General features: G+C 39.6%; 1 long non-coding RNA gene across 1 annotated transcript in view; it reads right to left on the bottom strand.

Annotated features, from left to right (window-relative positions):
- Positions 1–936: 936 nt before the first annotated feature.
- The window catches only part of LOC120409832, a 46936-nt gene continuing 25051 nt past the window's right edge, over positions 937–22821 (bottom strand). The window contains exons 2-3 of the long non-coding RNA XR_005601648.1: positions 2011–2151; positions 937–1099 (exon numbers count right to left, since the gene is read on the bottom strand). This is a non-coding gene — a long non-coding RNA (uncharacterized LOC120409832). The remainder of the gene's footprint in view (positions 1100–2010; positions 2152–22821) is intronic.

The raw sequence follows: 22821 nt of genomic DNA, 5'->3' as shown, positions 1-22821 counted from the left end.
ACACGTCAGGTACACACACAAATTGACTACTGATGAATAATGGCTTTACAATACTGAAAGAGTAGCTTGAAGAACCAAATACTTCAGCCATTACTTAGGCGAAACCGTCACTAACTTGAGTCTGAAAGGGAAATCTACTTGAAAAAAACCTGCATGATCAGGCCAAAAACTGCTAATAAAGGAAAACGAAAAGACTGAATAGAGAAACAAATAAAGGACTCAGAGTTCTGAGCAGTGCAGAAATGACCTGGAGGAACATTGCCAATGATTCAGAGAAGTCATCGCAAACATTTTTCTTCTTGTGTATCTCCCTCCAATTTAGGGAGCATTTGGGTGCTGTTCTTTAACATAAACACTCCCTCCCTCACTCTGTTCAATCTAATTGGTACATGCCAGCTCTCCTGGATAATCACTGTCATTCCCTCAATTAAGTGATTATAAATCTCTTGGCTAGCTCTCATTTTCAAGGCTGCAGACTGCCTGCATGTTAAGTTAGCACTGCTCCCACCTCGCTTCTCAACCTTTCTTCAACATCTCTCCCTCCATCCTTTTCCTACCCTTTCTTTAGGTTCTCCACCTCCCCTCATCATTCTCTCTGAATGTCCTTCCCGATCTTTACCTGAGAAGGGCCTGTTTTGCAGACCCAGCTGTGCCCCACAGAATCCACATGCAGCCAGGAGCTGCCGACAGATGCCCACAGACTGCCACCCACACGGTCCTGATTCATACCCAGCCATTGAGATCCCTTCAAAGTAGGTCTGCTGCCAAATAATCTCACTTTCAAAGGTGACTGGCATGGCATGGCATGTCAGCAGTCCTCTGGTATTCACCCTCTTTTCAATTCTGCATAGAAATGGATTCCCAGGAACGTAGTCCTTATCTGTCCTTTGCAGTCATTTTTCCTCTAGATCCATTTAGCGTTTTACTCACCTTCGAAGATGAGCATTCCAAGGACAGTAGAGACCCTGGGCTTTACACTGCAGCTTCAAACCACACGGTAGAAATGTCAGTCTGTGTGTCTCTGCCTCTCCTTTTCCTGTAAATGAGTTCATCTGTCTAGATAAATGGCAGCCATCTGCAGATCCTCTCGGAAAGATCACTGCCTCAAAGATAAAAGGTACAGTAAATAAGTCGTTTGTAGATAACCACTGTCTCAATTCATCATTTGACTGACTCTCAGCCATTAAACTTATTTGCTAACAGGCTGGAAAGACCAGAGGGTCCTTAAGTCTTTCTGTGGAGCACTCAAGGCACTTCAAAATATCATCTCTCTCAACAAATTTTTTCTTTTGCTAGCAGCATTGCTTTTTTTGTTGCATCTTCTGCAAGGTCATCACCTGGGAAGTGCCAATTGGGCAGCGTGTTGGCAGAAGCAAGTAAGCCAAAATCACAGGGTCTACCTGAAGGGTCATTCTCTCCGTAACTCCTGATATACTTCTCTCTCTTACTAGGACCTGTGCATACTGCTGAACTGATCAATTAGCCAACATGGTTTCAGGGATCAAAGATCAAGACTTTATCATGGTCCTTTCTGTCCTACTTCAGTGATCAAACAGGTCCTGCTGCAGTTCTCTCAGCACAGCAGGTGCAGACTCTGAGTTGTTGTGTTTTAATCTGATAGAGAGATGTTAGGATGGCATTTCACTGTCAATGGAATATGGGGCTGAAAGGCTTTTAATTAGATATTCAAAGCCATTCAACATTTTACATATTTTATTTAATGGCCTAGAAAATATGCTTTTTAGCATATAAGACTGCAGAATTAATGTCTGAGGACTACATTATTGTTACAACTTCATGCAGTGGAAAAATAGATCACCTTTCCTGATCACTTAATGAACAAATACCATTGCAAAAGCACCACTTATCCTTTACTAGAGTAAGAGCAAAGATACTGTGCTAATACTCTTGTCATTTGTATTTAAAGAAATGCACAGCACAGACAATTGTCCTATCAAAAAAATCTATTGGTGCAGTAGAGTGCAAGTTTTTCAATGAATTGTTACTTACCTGGTGCTTTTTGATCTTTTGAGGTGTGTTTGCGTGAGGTGCTGATTCAAGGAGTCAATGAGCTTCAGTGGTGTTCAGCACACCTCAGAAGTGCGATCTCTCAGGTGTCCATGTTCTGTGTTTCAGTCAGTCGGAGACCACCTCATACATAACAAAGACCAAGACTGAGAAACTGGAAGTATTATACCTCTGCACACATCTTTTCAGAAAACCCAATTTGTCTTGTTGAATACTACACCCGAATGCTGATCAGGAATCCTGCCACTGAATTTATAATTAAAAAGAAAACTAACAATCTAAAAAGGCAGAATATTTTGATTACAAAGCCTTTAATTCATGATCAAACACAAACCTTAAATGATAAATACTCTCATTAATCTCATTTTATGATTTTCAGATTTGTCTTCCTACTGTGCATATCTTTTCTTTTTCTTTCCCTACTTTTCTCCCCTGAACCTCTGAGGTACATTTTCACCTTTAAAACTAATAAAACTCTTTAATCATCAGGCTGTTAATTCAAATATTTCTTTTTTACTAGTGAAGAGAATTAACATGTTCTTCACTTTCCTGTAAGGGATTTGCAATCATCTACTAATCAAGATAAATAGAAGCAAAATCCCAAACTACCCGAGGCCAAGAGTTTTGTACTTGGGTGCTTAATGACAAGCACATAAATCCATATATAAGTAACCAAATAAACAACCGAATTTAAAAAAAGTACAGAACTTCCAGCAATCCCCATTGATTTCCCCAGTCACTTTGTTTTCTTCATTGCTAGTGAAAAATTGAGTACTTATACACAATGCCTAACTGTGGGTATTCACATTTGAAAATATCTACTTGGGAAAAACTATTCTGAGAAACTTCCACCCCAATATAAGAAATTAAAAATATCAAAACTGTGCTGACAACTGTAAATTATAGGATTAAGAAGATAACTTCTTATATCTCATATAATGTCAAACCTATTGATTCATGGTGCCACTGATTAATGCATATTGACCTGAGGGATTTCAGATAAATAGCAAATAAAAGTGTAAAAGTGTTCCTAGTGACTGGTAAACCAAGGCATATAGGTCTGCAAAGCCTAAGGCAGCCACTGCATGATTTCACATTTGTTTTTGAAGCATACAGCAAGAAAATGGTTACTAGACTGAAACTCATAACTTTGTCACAGATTAGGGAGTTCTCAGACTGCCATTTCTCAATGGGCCTCACCTTATCATCCCTATACCTCTGATCCCACAAAAGGGGAATTTCTAAATTCAGGCACCCTAGATTTTTGCAGGCAGCAGGTTTGCATCATTTCAAAATCTGAGAATGGGGCAGGGAATGGTAAAGAATGATAAGACCTAAAAAGTATTCAGGAGTGACGATTAGCCTTCACCAATATCCCTGCTCCTTACTCTCTGAAATCACCCATACCATAGCAAAACTTCTTTGATTTCCGAAATGTAGGAACATACCCCATTAGAAAAGCACCGAGAAAAATTCATACCTCCAGAGCTTAGAACAAAACCTCCACCTCAAAAAAAAAAAACCAAAAACATCCTGAGGAATGACACATTGCCAAGTGGTTTGGCTGCTGCTAGACTGCCAGGACGTGCATTTCCCTTCAGGCATTTCCCAGGTGGCTACAGAATCTTCCAGCTGAAACCTCTGAGCTCCTGTGGCAATATTGACACATAGCAAAAGCACCAGTATCTGACCTATCTTTGTGGGACTGCAAATACAGGATGCTGTTTACTCAGGAGTGTTATTAGGCGTAGAGTCTCTGAGCTCCAGTTGTTAGTAAACATTCATTATCAGAATCTTCTATGAAAATCACAAGGAGGCAGCAAGTATGACGAGGCAGTCTTCTCAGTTTTTCTTATGCAACTGCCTCTTGGGACTAATTAGGGTTGCTTTTGTAATTCACAAGCTATAAATTCCTTCAGATGCTTTTGGAAACGCTATGTGGTCTCCTCAGTGAGATTCTGCTTTGTGCTGATACGGCAAGTCCGCTAAACTTCTCAAAGCATGTAACAATCTGTCTGATTAACACAGAGAGGAAAGCCAAGCATGGTGACAGAATAACGGCAGCTGGATTGTTAATTTGATGTTTCCTTTCCTCACTCACTTAAGGTTAATTGTACATCCTGCAGAAGTCTACATTCCATTCTCCTGCTAGACTTTTTTTTAATTAGCTGAATAACGCCATCTTATTTAATGACTGACCACAGCTAAGAGCAGGAGCAGACTATGCATACATTGCAAAAAGAGCAACTCAAAGCCATGAGATGGGAATCAAAAATGCTGGTTAATGTTGGATACCAAAATCCAGATATTCTCTCCTTTTGAAGGAAGCAAAGGATGCACAGCCACAGATTTTAAGTCACACTTAAATTGTTCCTTCCTTGTGGGCAGGTAGGACCCCCCATCAGACACAATAAGTATGGACAAGACCACTATACAGGTATCTCCTGGACACAGATTTAGCAGGATGCCATGTCCTTATGATTGCCCCTACAGGAAACAGTGAGCCCACAGTAGGAGCATAATGCACATTTGGGGTGTAAGTCTAGATAACCAAAAGGACATTTCACCCTGCTCCTGGTGTGTCTCCCACCTTCAGATTAGAGACAAAATACAGAGAAGGTAGTGGGTCAGCAGACCACCTGTAAAGGAAAAGGATTTTTTTTTGCTGAGGCTGACACTGGGAAAAAATAAGAGCAAGCTGATTGTGAGAAAAGAAAGACAAGGCATCAGCAACAGAATGTGCTGAACAGGGAGTGGCTGAACAGAACAGGGAGTGGCAGAGCTATCCATGGCCACCCATGCAGATGGCCAAAATCCGTCTGCATAAGGAAGGTCTGGGCTCTGAAAGAAAATTAACAGATCTAGGGTTAGCTGAATATAATGGAAAAGACTGGGGGACACAAGATGCAAATGATATCTTAGCAAGATGCAAATGGTATCTTAGCAAGATTTTGAATGGAGATATTTAAAGGAGGCAAGATTGGAAGAAAGAAACAATACCTTTTATTAGACAAGGCAGATACAGGTGGGAAAAAACCAAGCAGATCTCATATATGCTTCTCCTCTTTTTTTTTTTCCAATTATAGAAGTTGACCTAATAAAAGATACAATTTCTTCCAAACCATCTCCCTCTAACATCCTGAGAGAATCACAAGTGAAATAACTTTTTACTACCATGCTTATTTTAAAATATAATATTTAGTCTTTCCTGTAAACATACTTGGAATATGTGAAGAGTTGATGGATATTATAGCTGTATTTTTACATCAACAATCTCCTTACTAATTATCGAAAACAGAACTAATCAGACTGGGAATTCTTTTTTTTTTTCTTCAATCAGCTCCTTTGGTTGTAAAGTTTTTCTGTTCTGCTTAAAAAATAAAAATAAAATATTGAGTGGGAAGAAGCAATATAAATGGATAATGAAAGCAAATTATTATCAAAACGTTTCCCTCTTCACTGCTGCAATAAAAACAAATTGTATTATGCTAACAAAGCCAAATTGTCAAATACAGAACTACAATTTGGTTTAATATACCATTGCACCCTGCACATTCAAAATGTCCCAAAGTGTCTTATAATAGTAAAAAACCAGCCTTATTACCATATGTGTCTGATTTTGTTACCAAGCAAGCACTAAATTGAACAATTAAGCATCTAATATATTTATTAAAGCTTTCTGGGTTTTCTTCTCCTGCAGCTGTATACAGGGCTATAATCCTGAATTTTTTATTTTGTTTTGGGGTAGACCATAATTTTGAGCTTTAAAGTGCAAGAACTGATCCAAAACTACACCAGCAACTCCAAGCCTCTTGGACTACGTCCCTGTGAGTGCATTAAAGAGAGTCTCTGAAGGTTCACAGGCACTGGACAGGGATTGCCTTTTGCCCACACACAAGCTCTCAAAGGGTCCCCAAGCCCACTTTGTGACATATGTTGGGGGAAGTTGCATATAGCTACCTTATCCTGGAGTCTGTGAGACTCCAGAGTTTACAAAGTCCTGAGTCTGTAAGACTTCAGTAACAAGAGATTAGGCACTGAATAAGTTTGTTTACAAGAACTATAACATCTTTGTCTTTGAAACATATATTTAAAGACAGATTTTCAGAAGAGATCTATTGTCATGTAAAGACCAAAATATTCAGCCAGATTTGCAGAATTGTACCATGAAGATGTCAATCAATTTTAAAAATCCCTGTCTCTTCCATTTCATTCCTATAAGTAGGAATTTTTTTATAAATATGACCCTCCAGTATAAAGAATTCATCTGAGACTAGCTGTAATGTATACAGCATCTAACCAAGTTTCATCTGAGTTATTTAAACCCTATCTCACTCTGTTAAATGAGAGTTCAGAAATCTCCCAGATAAAGGTTCTCAAGCTTGTCTCATTTCTGCTGCATCTAACTTTTCCAGCTGCCTGATCTCAGCCCCTACCAAAGTATTCTCCAAGTTCAAATTTGGGCATGAAGTGGATTTTTTTTTTCAATGCAGCCATCAAACCAAACTCCTGGGCAAAGAAAGAAAGAAATTAATAGTTTGAGTCACACCAAATTTTTAGAAGTTTCTATCTTACTAAACTCTAATCCACTAATGAACTTTTAACTCCTAACCCCACTGAAATTCACATTCACCCCTTTAAAATAATCCCACTCTGTACCCACAGCTAATCGTACAATATAATCTCCTGTGCTGCTTACTTTTTGAGGTCTATTCATGATTGCAAGATGAATCTTTCAACTGCCCACTGTAACACATCCTGCTCAGTACTTTTGTGGACCACTGGCATATTCCTGACAAAAATGCAATAAACTATGCTGTCTTTCTTCCTCCACATAGCTACCTCTAGTACTCAGACAGTTATTTCCAGCTGCTGCTACCTTCCATCGGTAATGTCTTTTCCTGGTATCATTTATCTTCCTTTCAACATACTGAGGTCTTGGCAACACACACAGTAGATGTTTGATCGTGTTCAGCTCGGGATCTTTTAATGTACTGGCTTATCTTGGCAAGATACTCCACTGCTTGTCTTGCCAGCATCTTGCATATGCTACTAGCCTCTAAATGGTCTTCTTCCACAGCAGTGGGATCTACTCACTTTTCTCTGACGTAGGTCTGCTGCTTATCAGCACTGCCAGGATCATACTGAGGCTGGGCCACAGGGCAGATGAAGTCCATCTGGTCACTGATGCAATGCTCTCCATAGTTTCTGTTGGCTCCTCCTTCATCCAGCAGCTCCACTAAGACCCTTTGGGCCTGCCAGAGATGCAAGTTCCCTAAATACCTTTTCTTGCATGGATGTCTCTGTGATATCTAAGGAGTGCAGGTCAGGGAGTCAGGACACCTGTAGCTCAAATGGAATGTTAGTGTTATTCCATGACTACTCACCAGCGAAGTCTTCTCGTGCCAAATATAACGTAATACCTTCTAGGGCGACTTTTGTGGCCAGCTTACCAACTCAACATTAGCCAACTGCTGCCACTGCAAAGGTGGATTATCTATTTCTGAAGTCAACTTCAGTCAAGAAAACTCCATGCAACATCTCAGCCCGTATGAAGAAAATAGCCCAATCTGGAGCTTTTTCTCCATCTATGCTATAAAACTCATTCAGTTTTCACCTGAGCACAAATTGTCATCTAACAGCTCTTACATAAGGGAAGTTTCAGCTTGAGCACAGCTTCAGGGCCACACTCACATCACCATCAATTCTTTCTATGCTCTCCTGCTTTTTTCTTTCTGGAGTAGTAGTAGCCACAGTTCATAAAGTTGTCCTGTTTCCCATTTTATGGACTCTTAAGGAGTGGCCTTACTCACTCCATCACTTTCCCTAGCACTCACGCTTGAGAGCAAGACTTCTGCATTCTCAGATACTCTGTCTCCTACCATTAAACTTTTATCTAAAGACCTTATCCTTGTTTTCCACTACATGCTCATTTGATCCCTTTTTATTTTCTTTTCTGTACAGTTGATCTTCTCCTGTTATTTGCCTGCTTTTTTCTAAGGCTAGACAAGATTTTCTGGAATCTCTCCTGTAAACGGATGTCAGTGGTCATACAAATTATTTTCCTTGGTTTTAACTAGTCAGTCAATTTTGTTTCCAAAGTCATGTAAGGAGAGCAGAGATCTCAGCTTGGTAACACACATCTATTCACTCCAGGAACATGCGATGAGGCAGGCAAGTCCGCTCCATCAGGGACAGCACTCTAAGTCTTAACCAAGGCACCAAATAATTCCTTTCATAAACCTATCAAACTCCTTTTTTAAAACCTTCACAGAGGGGTTTTCCGCATTGCCCTGACAGTTAAAAACTTTATTCTAATTTCTAAATTTTTGTCATTAACAGATAGGACAGATCTTTCGTTCATTTATCATCATTCTTTGTCTTAATGTGTTTTTTATGCCTCCATAGTGTTTACTCTCCTGATGTGTGTGTGGATGGCACCCATCCCTGCTCATCCTTAATGCTGCTAAACTAAAGAAAGCATATGCCTTTAATCTCTGTTTGCAAGATAAGGATCTCTATTCTCTCAGTTACTCTAGTAGCCTTCCTTCCTTTCTTTTCCAGTTTGAATTATCTTTCTTGAGTAGGGGTGATCAGAAGAGCACACGGACTTCCACATCCATTGCAGAGAAGGATTAGCCCTTTCCCTTCTGTATTGGAAATTTCTCTCCCAACCAAACCCAGAATCACAACGCCTTTCTCAAAGTAGGACCCCGGTGTCTCACTGCAATTCTGTAGGGAATAGCATATGTGTGTAGATGCTGGAAAGGTTAGCAGAGAAATTTTCTTGCTTTTTACAGCTGCTTGTGAGAGTCTCCTTCCTCATGCAAGCTAGCTGTAAACAGTGTAGAGGCTTTTGTAAACCAAGACTTTATCTCACAGGTGCAAACTTGTTATGCACAGTCTTGTTTTCCACACTGAAGAAAATATTTTGAAATGGGTGTCGTAGCATTCAGCCAATCACTCTGGGAGGTGTATGGTCAAGCACCCAATAATGTCATTCCTCTATTGCGAACCAAGTTATATAAATGAGGTGATAATTAGTTAAACAATGCCATTTATCCTGGACTTGAATTCCGTGTCGTTCTTCTCGCCGTGCCTGGTACAACAGCAACATATGTGGATCCTGCATCTTGATCAAGGACTTCTACTACTTCTTCATTTCCATTATGATGCTTGTTACAGTCTTGTTGGGATCACTAATGTTGGATATGTCTATCAGCTCTTCTCTTTCTCTGTATTATCCCAGGCAAGGATCTCAACTGGGTTATACTACTGATTTCCTTTTTTCAATCCCACCTCCTTTGTCAACTCAGTACGAGGACTTGTCCTTACTTCTTCCTCTTCTGTGCAGTACTCAGGAAATGCAGTATCTTGACAGACCTAAAACCTTAAATGCTGCCAGATGTTTTGCTTCTGTTTTGCAAAGTACACTGCTAAGTGTGCTCTCACTTGACTGACCACTGGCAATAGTCTTCTCTTTCAGACCTCTAGCAGTGCACCAAAGCAAAAAGATCAACTCTTAGCTATCCTTTTCCATCTCTTCCTTCTTTCACCTGTCATCTCCTCCTCCAAATCCCTTGCTTGCATCTACAAAGGAAGGCCACAACCCAGCTTGACTAAGGTACACAGAGCAACATGGAAGAACTCACCCAAAATGTCGTGATGCACATATAAAGGCACTTTTGCTTTTCAAGTCTCAATCTGCACTTTAGGAGAGATGGGACAATTCCTTTACCACAACGGTTGTTTGCAGCAGATTCTCTCCAGCACACTCTAGCTCTGGAGGACAGACTTTTTCCTCAGCATTTTCACTCCTGCTGCCTTCAACAACTTCCAAAGCAATCATTATGGCATACATCAAAAGCTGTTCATCTGAAGTTCTGACAGATTTCTGGAGAAAAGCTGGGGGTTTATTCATTTAACAGACACCAGTAAAGACCAGCTCCAGGTTTAAAAGTCTCTGAGTAGCCTAAATGAAGTTATTTTTTCCCCACTTTAGCCTTAAAGCCAAAATAGTGTTATTTTCTTAATAGCTTACCCCAGCTTGTTTTCTTTCACAAGCAGCAGCACTTTAAGTAGAGAGCCCACACTGTAATAATTTACTTGGGGAGAACAGATGGAAGTGGAGAGGGTCAAGGCTGAGTTGCATGCTGTGGCTTTTTGTGTGCATTCATCTGTGCTAGTTTTCCATTTTTGACAATGCAATTCTAAGACCATTGGTATTTTTTCAGACAGTGAATTATAAAGTTAAAAAGGTAACAGGACTTAGCAAACAGATAGGTCACAAACTAAATTGTACTACACTGTGCCTTCTTATTTGAGTTAGCGAGTCAAATTCTGAGTACTTTTAAGGACTCTAGAGAGAAATTTGTGAGGAAAATGGGGAGAAGAAAATTTACACAATTTCACCCATGTCTCTGGTTTGAAAATTGCCTCAGTTAGTCCCCTAACATATATAAAGTTGCCTGAAGACTGCTCTTCTTCCATCAGCTGCCAGCAGCTTCGAGAAGCCCCAGCACAGAAAGGGAAAGGAGAGGCACAGTGGGATCCCAGCCACACAGGTAAATAACACAGTTCATCCAATGATGATCCTACTTAATATTCTCCACTGGCTTTTCAGAAGAATCATATTAAAAAGAATGTAGGCATTCTAAAGCAGATTTCTTCCTCTATTCTTGCCTTCATTTCTAGATTAGTTGAAGAGATGAGGAAAGCAATATGTCTGCATAACATTGCATGTCTCTCAAATATATGTACAAACTGTGAAACTTTTTAAGTCTTTGTAAACCTGGTGTTCATCCGTGAGGGTATCTGTCTATGTTATCCAGCATTTTGGAACAGGCTGCCCAGGGAAATGGTGGAGTGGAAGTATTTAAAAGACATGTAGATGCAGCATTTATATAAACACAGTGGACTTTGCAATGTTAGTATAATGATTTTACTCTACAGCCTTAAAGGTCCTTTCCAACCTAAATGATTCTATGATTCTAAAAGAAAGAGGAAGACCAGAATAAGAGCATGTTTTCTGGATTGAAAAGGTGTACTTGGTTGTTATAGAAACGTGACTTTTGCAAAGCGCCCTTTGTGACAAAATAGAGGTCCTTTGCATTAGCAGAGGATCTTTTGAGAAAAGATGTAAAATTATGTGTGCAAGATATATAATTTGAGAAGTTACAAAAAAATCTTCCCTTTGTAATCAAATTAAGGCAGCAGATACTTTCTGAGTCAGTAACAAAAGCAAAAAAGCACATTCGTCCAAAAATTTTTTTAAACTCCCATAGATAAAAATGGAGGAGAGACTTTTGCTGGCTTCTCAGCAGCAGAGGTAGTTTAGCTGTTGGGGGTGTTGCAGTCTCACACACATTCAGATTCAATATTCTGCCAAGTTCCCTATCATGTCATTTTCTTAATAGACAGGGCATGTGGGAGAGGATTGAACATTTTATCAAAAAGACTCATAACAAGGTCTCTTTGGTTGACTTCCAAATGTCCTTTGTAAGGGATCACATGCTTCTTTCCCCACTCCATAATTTCTTTCTGAAAAAGGGAGATTTAATGCACCTAAGGAGACAGGAGCATGTGTGAAAGTCTTGTCAACTGCTAACAAAGTGTCTTGATGCAGACATGCATTTGTACAGTGTATTTGCTTTTGGGGGAAGATCAGTTTTACACATGTCCTGCTTATTTTTCTCTGACCTTTGAAGGCTCATTCAATGTGTATACTTGATTAATTTCATGATCCTAGCCAATCTGCATGAAGTGCTGTGTTTGAGCATGTGTAATTAGCCATCTTTTCTTTGCTCTGTTCCCATAGTCTGAATGTAATGAGATACATAATGCTTTCCTAATGTGCTAGAAATTTTATAGGGTTTTTAACTGTCAGTTTGATTTGCTGTTGCTGTATGTTCTTTTTGTAAATTGATCCATTCTTTCTCTCTCAACACACCAGAAATTAAACCTTTCAAAAAAGCATTCTTTTCATCCCCGTCTAGCTAATATATAAAATGTATATGTAACACCACCATAGAATACATATGCACAAACACACACACAGAGCATATGTTTAATAAACAACTTCCTCTCAGTATGCTTCCCTGATGCCATGTTTGGGTGTTAAATTCAAGCAAAATTCCCCAGACCAAACATTACTCTCCAACTCAGATTTGCATATGTACAATCGACAGAGTGGGCAGTCAACACCCAGTCTCCCACCTTATCCATAAAAAAAGTGTTCTGTTTCTGGGACATACATCTCAGTTTCGCAATCAGTTGCACATGTACAAACCAACAGACAATGATGTGCCTGCAGAGGCTAATGCATATTTCTCTCACAAGAGCTGCAGAAGCAAAGATCTTCAGTTTGGCAGAAGAAAGAACTCCATTTTGATCTACTCAGTAAACATAATGTACACATCCCAGTTTAGATTTTCACTGTATGTTGAACCTGAGATAAAAACCCTGATGGAGATTTGTGGACACTAGCAACATGTTTTCTACAGCCTGATCATGGTCAGGGACTAGAGTCCTCTTTTTCACAGCTTAACAACAATCTTTCCCGAAACATGACTTCCTTTAAACCTTTCAGAAGAAGAAAATGTCACGGGTATCACCACTACTGTAGCCACATAATGATTAAGGATTCTCCACAACAGTCCTGAAGTTTATGCTATCACCAGTATAATGAGCACTTATATAAATAAAAGACCAATTTATTTTTTCAAGCTTATTCTAACAAAAGCCTGTCTCTTCCACAGATCTACCTCCTCACAAAAGCCAGAGAGATACAACAAATTTTAACATGATTTGCCCAAGGCTCTATAGCCTAAGACAACATCAAGAACAAGAAATGGGACTTCCTGATTCACAGTCTCATGGTCCAGTTCATAGATCATGTAAGTAAAGATATTTTGCATGTGTTTGAGAAGAAATATTGGTTCATGCATAAAGTTACTGTAACCTGTGGAAAGGACAGTAAAGGCATTTAATGAAAGAGACTGTAAATAAATCTCCATTCCTCCAAGATTGATTTTACAGTTTACTATTCAATCAAAATGACTCATGCTCCAAAAAATAAATTCTTTGTTTAATTCTTAATCAGCTCTAAAATAGATTAACTACTCTGTACACACTTTCTTGCATTGCTCTCTGCAGTTACACCACAAATGCTCCAGCCTCCTTCAGGACTGAAACAGGTGTTTTATCATGATCGAAGACTGCATATCTACAGCACTGACTACATCTATGCTGTCCAAGGAGTGAAGGCTTTGCTTCAGTTTAGCCACCTGTAAGATTGTAAAATTAAATTGATTTATTCATATCTTTCAAAGGGTGAGGATTAGCTGCCCAGGGGGACTAAATGATGGACTGTACCCCTATGAAAAATCCAGCAGTAAGTTTGCAAATACTTGTTTTCTTATGAGAAATCCATGTTTAAATACTTCTCATTTTGCTAGGAGAATCTATTTTCAGGAGAACAGGGTGAAATTTCTCCCTGTTTCTGCTTTTAACATAATAAACTTTTACAAGAAAGAGTTCATTTCAGTGACAATTCTAGGACCAATGTGGACTAATGGTTTGTATATTTCTTCTGCAGGCACTGGGAATCTACACATAGATTATGCATACATGTAACCACGAGTAAAGTCATGGGATCTTGTAACAGTACTTGGTTATTCTGCTAATTCCTCATGATAGATAAACAATATGTGTCTCACTGATACTGCTAAGAAAGCAGATAATGCAGAAAATTTCTTTCAAGAAAGAAAGGAACGAAAGAACTTGGAGGAGGGAACAAAAGAAAGACTATGTACCCTAAAGGACACATTAATCATCACAAATCACAAAAATATTTAGAAACTGGGGTTTGTGTTTGCAGCTACCTGCCCACCATACAAATTTGTTACTTAAATCACAATCACAAGCCAAACAGAGTATGGAGATAAGAATTTAGGCAATGCCAATTTTTTCTGTTCTGTTTTAAAATGTATTTTCTAATCTGGTTTAACTTTTTTTATGTATCATGTATCTGTCTTTGGTATCTCCTTTGTGCTTCACTGTCTTTCTAGTCTGTTAACCTGTCATTTATGCTCTCCAGTATCTGCTTCACTTTTACACAGCTGCTTTTCTTGCATTCTTTTCTGTCATCCTGCACCTACGCTCCTTTTCCCATATAGTTTCCAAAATGCGATGCAATTCTTCATCCCCAGATTTTGTTTGGTAGAGGACAAAATAAATTGCTCATTCCTGTCACTGCCTTGAGATTTTTGAGACAGCTGAAGGCAGTATTTCAGAAAATAACATAGCTTCGGTTCAATCTTAACACCCTTTTGGCCAGTCTACATAAATATCTCCATCTCTAAGTAGAGATTATGTTTCACTTCAGGTCTAAATATCTCTTCATGTTGTCTGTCCCTCCAAGGCAGCACCAGTGCTGGTTTAGTTGTCTGCAGAAGAATCAGTGCCCTCTCTGACACCTGAATCACCTGCTCACACCACACTATCTTTCTCTTTTCTGGTGTAGCTGTCTGCAGAGGAGGAATCCATGTCAGCTCCCTTTTCTACCAGACATTTTAGCTAAGCTTTAGACCTGAATGTTTTTCTTCCCTAATCTGATCCCACTCCTTCACTGAAATGCTATGCCTTTTGGATTTAAGCATGTTGGCTGTGTTAACAGCTCCAGTCTGTTTTGTGTGTGGCAGAAAATCTGCTTTCATTATTTGCTTAGTTCTCCATTTGTTTTCCTCTCAGCTATAAATAAACAATGCAAGTGGTGTATCTTTCTGAACTGTTCCTCTTTGTCCCATGCCAGGGACAGGAGGAAATTGATGTGAGGGTGTAAAGAGAATCCATCCACAACATGAGACAGGACAACTGAGAAAACTAATATAGAGGATGGCACATTTTGGGGCAGTTGGTGTCTTCAGGAACAAGATAAGGACAAATGTTTTCTTTTTTCAATCCCTGCAAATGTGATTTCACTGTCAAAAGCGAGCTGTTCTCTTTGGCACATTAAGAACTGAAAACCAGGAGAAACACCAGTAGAGAGTAAAGCATTCAGGGGGTCGGGGGGAGAGAACATTAGCCCAGCTCTTTACTACATGACATGTCTAGAAGACAGACCAAAGCAGGGATTATTATTGCCATCTCACAAGAGAAACCCCTCCCTGAGCTTCATGTAAGAAACACATTCCAAAGTTTTTTGAGAAGTCCTGCAGGGACCACAACTCTTTTTTGGCTAGGTGTGACTTCCCAGACGTGAAGTGTTCTGCTACCAATCCAACAGAAACTAAACAGGCAAGTGTGAAGCGGTGAGGATAGAAAACAAAGGTATTTATGTAGCTGTACTCTGCACAGCAATGACTGACAGAGACTTTACAAACAGAGGTCTCTGACTTCACAAACTGAGGTCTCCAAGATATTGAATTATGTGGTCTGAGAACGCTCATTTGCAGTTCCTAAATCAGTTCTAAAATGCTCCGCCAAGTTTTTCAATTAAGGTCTAGAAAAACAAGATGTCCTTGCTGAAGACGTAACCCACTCAAAACATGAAGGACAGGGGTGATAAGGGGTGTTGAGCAATGTCCCTATAACAGACTTTCAAGCAGCTATGCCCACCTACCATAGCAAACTTATTTATCCACTGAAAATAAACAATGACACTTGTCTATACAAATTGTACGTGCTCCCCAGATAAGCAAAAGGTGTTTTATTTGTCAGGCCTACAGAAGCTGACAGTGGAAAACCTGTTCCCTCCTCCTACTCCCATCTTTCCCTTTTCCTTATCCTTTCTCCAGCACAAGCTTCCTCAGAGCCAGTACTCTCCTACACTGCATAAGAAAAAGAAAATATGCCTCTGAATAACCTCCATCTCTTTTGCTTATGTCTGTTCTTCACTTTAAATTTTTGTCTCTTTCCCCTTGGTGCCCCTTTCAGCCCTTACTGGTCTTGCTCTTTCTTATCCCACCTCTGATTTCTGCCCACCCAAGTGCTCAGACATTATTTTCTGTCTCCCAAGTTTCCAAACACCTGAATCTAGCACTTCTTCACCCTTCCATGAACCTTCTTTCCCACTCATCATTTGCCTAGCAAAGGAGGTAGTAGCTACCATTTCTTGATGCTGTTTCCTTGTTGGAGATTTTCTACATTTTTTTTCCTTTTTCCCAGTTCCTGTGCTGGACACCCACTTTGTTGTCATTTCCAGAGCTGGAGAAACCCAAGAGGAGAAGAATGGTGGATAACGCCCCATGAGAAGAGGCTGAATGCAGGCCTGTCTTCAATGCACACAGTAAGCACCTAAGAAATCAGTCGCTGAAAGACCAACCATGGGGATATTTCACAAACCAGACAGAAGGCTTAAGAGTGCTTAATCCTCTGCTGAAAAGTCAGGTAGGTTTTCTTCCCAATTGTACCAAGCAGGTACCATCCTGGCAGCTCTTTTAACCAAGGAAAGATATCTCATCTAATAAGCTCAAGAAGCTTTGTTTTAATACCGGGACACCTTTGCAAAATCAAATCAGCACTTCCATTAAAATGCCCCCAAACCTCCAAAAACAAGTTTCATGGAACAAAACAAAAAAACCAACCCACCTGAAGGCTAGGAGAGAACATGTCACAAGGGAGAAATAGTTATCACAGAAATCTGCAGGAAACAGGCATCACACCTGCATCTTTTTGACAGAAGCTCAGTATTAGATTTCTCCTATCTCCATTTCATACTAGTTCCTTTTGAGATAAGATGGGTTTTTAGAGGATTCAGCCTTAATACTACCAGTAGTTTAAGACCATGAAATGGAGAAAATAAACCAGGGTTGTAGCCAAAGGTTTTATGTTTTTTTCTCGCAAGTATTAGATTTTTTTAAAATTTCCATTGGATAGTCAGCTAAAGTTCTTAAACAAACTGAAGACTAAACCAGTCATTTCTTGTATCTTGATATTTCCCTTTAGAACGGGGACACAGTTTTATGTATCTAAGTACAGAAAACCCTGCAGAAAAAGAAAATGCTACATTGCAGGAAAATGTTACATACACAGAATTGAAATAATTTTGTTATTCATGCAGGTGACACAAAGCCACATTACAACACTTTTACTTCAATTAATGACACTATTTCACAAGAACTCCAATTTCCTCTAACAGGACCATTCATTTACAGCCTAACTCCAAATATGCTGTAATCACAGCCAAGGGTCGCATTGACTTCACATTTCGAATCAGCCCTTGGTAAAATAGTGTTGAGCACAAGGAGAAGTATCAGGACGTGGCTCGTAATGAGGAAGCTATGGAAAGTTAGCCTCCTTACTATCCTCACATTGTCAAAGGTGCCTGGCTGATGCACAGGATGAAACCTATGTATCAGAAGATTAGGGTGAAATCAACCATTAAATTAAGGACAGGAAGGGATGTTTCTTTCCTGCTCATGTTGGAAAGAAACCAACAGGGGGTAGAGAAGTTATTTGCTTTCCTCCGTGTTAAGACACTGTCATCTTTTAAGGAGTGCACCTAATGCCATTGCAAGGATCTATGACACCAATGACAACCACAGTCATTCTTCTTTCCTTCCTGTAGCAGGTGGCAATTTTGAGGTCCTCTTCTGCTCTTGTCCTCAAGAGTAGGTAGTAGGAAGAATTTTGGAGGTCATGAAGTACTGTCACACATAGGGAGACCACTTCTGATTATTTTGGAACTGGAAAAGTGAATTATACCTAGTCACAACTAGTCTTTCTTGGTATGATTGTACCTGTGTTCAGTCTATGCAGCACTACAGAATAGGGTGGAGCAGTTTGAGATGCTGTAATTTTAAGTAGTTGTGTAGTCTGTGTTTTGCTGGGTTTGATTGGAAGAGCTTCTTTCCTGTTCTATTTGATGCAACTGACAAAATGAAGCTATGGTTAAAAAATAAATCAGCTCCAGTCGTCAGAAGCATTGTTATGCACACTCACATCTTGACAGTTTTTCACACTTTCCAGTGTAGGAGGAGAGTGCTTGCCACTAGAGCTGTAAATATAATTTTTAGAGAAGGTTCCTGCTACTTTTTGTCCTACATGCATTTCAGAAACAAAATTGAGTATGCGCATACTAAATTTTTGAACAGGACATTGTACAAATATGAAACGACAAGGAAATTAGAGCTCAGAAATCACAGAAAATTAAAACTCAATCTAAGCAAAGGGGGGGGAAAAAGTGTAGAAGATGCAGAGACATATTCAATATAGAGAGCTGTTAAAGCAAGGATAATGGCTTTACAAGGAGATTTTAATTCAAAAGGATAATGAAAAAGAAAACAAAGAGGTAATAATCATCCATCCATCTCAGCACAAATAGCTGTTTTGTACTGTGTGTGAAGATTTCAACTCTGATATAATTTGCCAAACATATAATATTCCTGCTATTAATATGCATTTGCCTGCAATGAGGAACAAGACCTGAAGTATAAATTGGAATATAATTCTTTTTAAAAATACCTAGACAACTACTACTTGAATCTGCAAGACCAGCAACAAAACTCCAATGAAGTACTTACAAAAGAGACAGCAAGAGGTCACAGAAATGTCAAATGCAGCACCTTCTACTTGAGCCTCACAGCACCAATGCAAGCTGCCAAATCAAGCCTCGGAAGAGAGGATATTGCAAATCATATCACATCATTTCGGTGACATGCACCAGTCTTCAGTTGAAAGAGTACAATCTTGGTGCTTATCAAATTTTCACATTAACAGTAAGACAGAAGAGTGGAGGCATCTTTCTCAATGTTGACTTTGGGAAAATTAAGATTTTTAAAATTCAATGAGATCACTGATAATTCCTTCAGTGCTTTTTAAACAGCTATTTCTGCTCAGGTTGTGAATATTCTAATCAGTATGTCAGAGGGCAAATGCCTTGTAGCAGACCAATTGTACTTAACCCAATTCTTCCAAAATAAGTAGCCTTCAATCATTTTTCATTAAATATAGGTTATCCCTCAAGAGAAATTGCATCTATATACCTAATGTTATTCATGGTAAATGTTTCTGAGGAAAAACAAAATCAAAAAACAAAAAAGCTACAGAAGTCTGAGGTCCATGTTCAACAAACCATCAGGCGAGTTCCTAACTCTAGGTTCTGCTAACAGTCTTCATTTACATTTTGATACCAAGCCATCTTTAAAAAAAGGAAAACAGTTGAAGACATCACAACAGTGTCATTTTCTTCAATCATATTATTTCCTCTTTAGAACAAAATACACTGAGAATCACGAGAGCCGTGTGGGTTATGATAGCAGTGAAAATTCCTCTCCTTGACTCTATCCCAAAAGGTATCAAAGGAAATTGTCTACTGCACATTGTGGGCATAATCTGCTATTACTTTTACAGTAATGCTGAAGTACTCTGCAGAGGAAATGTTAAATACAACAGTGTTGCTTTTACAAGCTCTAGAGCTGTGGATGTTCACTGCTTATTTCTTTGGGTCCTTGAAACATCACATAAAAATATATGGATGGCTCCTTAGGTTCACTCCAGAGGTTCACTTCATCTGTAGCCTGCTTTCAGATGGCTGCCAGAAGAAGATGATGGGGGAAATAGAGCTGCAAAACACACACGCAGCAGGGTGATCCTTCTGCTGGCATATCTTCCCACCTTCTAGCTTCTTTAAGTGAAGATAGATTTTGAATGGGTGTTTAAAAGAGCCAGATTTCACAGGTGAAATCCCGTATGTGCTGCTTTGACAACCCAGTTTGCAACCTCTGGTCTAACCCCAGCGTGGGTAAGAAATATGACACAGTGATTTAACACTGCACATTTTCTTGGTGAATCAGCACACATATTCAGGGCAGGAATTTCCTGATCCACAAAGTTACACTACTATGAGCAGGATACTTAACATCAACATACAATTTATTGCTGCTTCTTGGCTCATGTATCTTTCACTCTTTGTGTAAGACAGTATCTTTTTACACTTCCATCTATTAACTCTATTTGGAATGGGGGGATTCAAGGTTTTTTTCTGTCTTTACTACTGGGGGAAGAAAATAAGACCTAAGTCATCCTCATTGCTTTCAGTAGGATTGCTCTCACAGATCTCTGTGGGGGTCTGCTGCTTACTAAGGGAAAAAAAAACATTCTCCAGATGACAGGGCCTCAAAGTCAGGGTTGTCCAGTGGGATGTAGGTTAAATCAGAGCTCAGAATACATGGGTCTTCATCCTGGCTCTGCTGTTCACCTTCTGGGTGACCAAGGTTGGAGCATTTTGCTGTGTCTCAATGACCCACCCAGTAAAAGGGATGCAGATACTTCTTATGAAGTCTTTTCTGGTTTATGCCTTCCATAGCAATGGGGTTTGCTGTCATATGCTCCTACTTTTTATTCCAAGGCTTGTTGAGACCCCTAAGATATGCAACAGGACTAGATGAGAAACGTAAGAAGATCATAAAGGGTCTTACAGACCATGTGCTGGACAGTCATCATCTGGATTCTGACATTACAGAGGAGAAAATCTTGATGAACTGTGGTTGAAAAAAATAATGTATTAAGAAGAAATCTGGAAAGGCAGTGTAAGGAGATGAACTCACCATGCTCAACATACCTGCACAAAGTTTTGATGAAGATATAAAGGTCTGTGGGTCTTTTAATGAATGTATCATATTTTCATACTCATTTATTTTATGGAGGTTTGGTTGCAGGAGTCTTGAGGGGGATTGTTTATTTGGTGTGTTTGGTTGTTTTGTTGTTGTTGTTTAGTTTTTATAATTGGTTCAAACACATAAACTGAAAAACTAATCTGGAAAAATTTTAATCATTTAAAAAAAATCATCACGACAATTTTATGTCATTCTAAGCTCCTGCCTCCAGTGCCACGACTTCAAAATATTATTTCTTTCCATTGGTTATGGAGCATTAATAGATGTCCAGTGAATGCAAGCAGTGGGGAAAAAGGCAACACATACACACAAAAACCGTGGGAGATTAAATGTTTACAGAAATTGTGCTGGAACAGCAAATTATTACATATATATTTTGTGAGAATTTGGGATATTGATATGAACTGGAGTAAACCCTGAAATTATGTATTTAGCCAGCCTGAAGAAAAGGAAGCATTTTGAAAACAGACTGGGAGACGCTCATTTCTCCCATATTTTTGCAATATGTGATTGAACCTACCGTAACAGCCAAAATACTGTGGCTTTGCTAATTAGCTGCCCTTCAGTAGCACACTGTCTAATGAGAATATCAACCTCAGAAGTCTCTCTCAGCCTCACAGAAAAGATGTTTCAGAAAAAGCTGTAGTGAGATTCGCTATTTAATGTGCCTTTCTTGATTCATCTCTTTAAGAGCATAAATAGAAAGGATAACTAGCTCACCATCTAACCTTTCCTGTTCTTCCTCCTTCTGCACCATGCACACTCTGGGGAACAATGCTGACTTAATTTAATTGTACATTGCAGGGAAGAGGAACTCAGGCTTCAGTGGGACCTCAGGTGGTAAGAAGTAACAGCAGCAGCCAAGGCTAAGCTTAAAGTAGAGGCGTCAGGAAGAGATACAGAGTCCTTCTGCCTCACCCAGCTCAGCAAAGCCTGCTTAGTCTGCTCTCGTGTGAAGGACAGCACTCTGGCAAGGAAAACATCAGGTTCACATATGTAGACAGAAGCAAATAAACCTGAAAAACAACATCGGGTAAGACCACAACAGAAAAGCACTTTCAGCAAGTTACTTTCTGAAAAGCTGGAAGAAAAGGGCAGAGAGGGGGAGAGAGAAGGGTAGATTAGCTAATTAAAATCCTTCTATTTCAGTAAGCTGTGAGTATCTTTGTGCTCTGAAAGGGTGAAGCAGCCCCACAGACACCTTTTTTTCCAGCACTGTTACTTCAAAACCCCACAGCAGACATCTGCGTCAGGGCTGCCCTGAAAATGAGGGCAAGCTGGGCATCGGCCAGAGTCTGGCACCATGAAATACGTTTCTCTCTTATCTTCTCTTCCATAGGAGATGATGGGTGCTTCAGACTGAGGCACAGCATGGCCCGACAAAGAACTCTGCTGGTTATAGTGCAGCAAGGCAGGTAATACTGTAAAATTGAGTGCTTTTGAAGCAGGCTATATTACTGCCAGCTCTTTAAGTAGAGTGCAGAAACTTTGTTAATAGGGATGTTTCAAGCTGGGTTTTTTGGGAAATGACTCTGCTTTGCCTCATTTTGTATCACCAGATTTGCTTTTATGCTATTCTGAATATCCCCCTCAAGTCTAAGAACTTCCATGGATTATCTCTTTCCTCTGGATGTGGTGTGCGATTGTTTGTCCAATTAACACAGGTAGTGGAAAAGACCCAAATCCTCAAAAAAGAATAATTACTAGAAAAAGATTTCTGAGGATCCCAAAAGCTTTGGGGAGAGTTGTGGAAGCAGAAAACTCGAACACCATGCATGATGGTATGAACAGCCCATGGGAAATAATCCTTCCAGTAAGACAGCATTTCCAGTTTTCTCTCATTATACGGTATTTGACATGACTTTTCTCTGAAACAGAAAACCCCAGATATGAACAAGGATTAGCTGAAATACAGTGCCATAAACCTAGCCTACTTTAGGTTGTGTCAAGCTCTGGAGAGCTGTAGACGTTATTATACCCAGAGCAAGCAAGGCTGAGGCTCCCTGCTGCAGGGAGAAGGGAATAGGAAGGAGGTGGTGAGTCAGGAAGAGGTGGATGACAATGGCACAGCATTTAACGAGAAGTGCCTGGCAGCACTGGTCCTCTGCAGGGCCCTGTGGGCTGCATGGATGGCCTCTTTTGGTAAGAATCCCTCCAATAACCTCTCACCTTAAGG

The sequence above is a fragment of the Corvus cornix genome, chromosome 2 (genome assembly GCF_000738735.6).
Source record: "Corvus cornix cornix isolate S_Up_H32 chromosome 2, ASM73873v5, whole genome shotgun sequence".
Lineage (NCBI taxonomy): Eukaryota > Metazoa > Chordata > Aves > Passeriformes > Corvidae > Corvus > Corvus cornix.
This window is presented reverse-complemented; position numbering and strand designations above follow the sequence as displayed.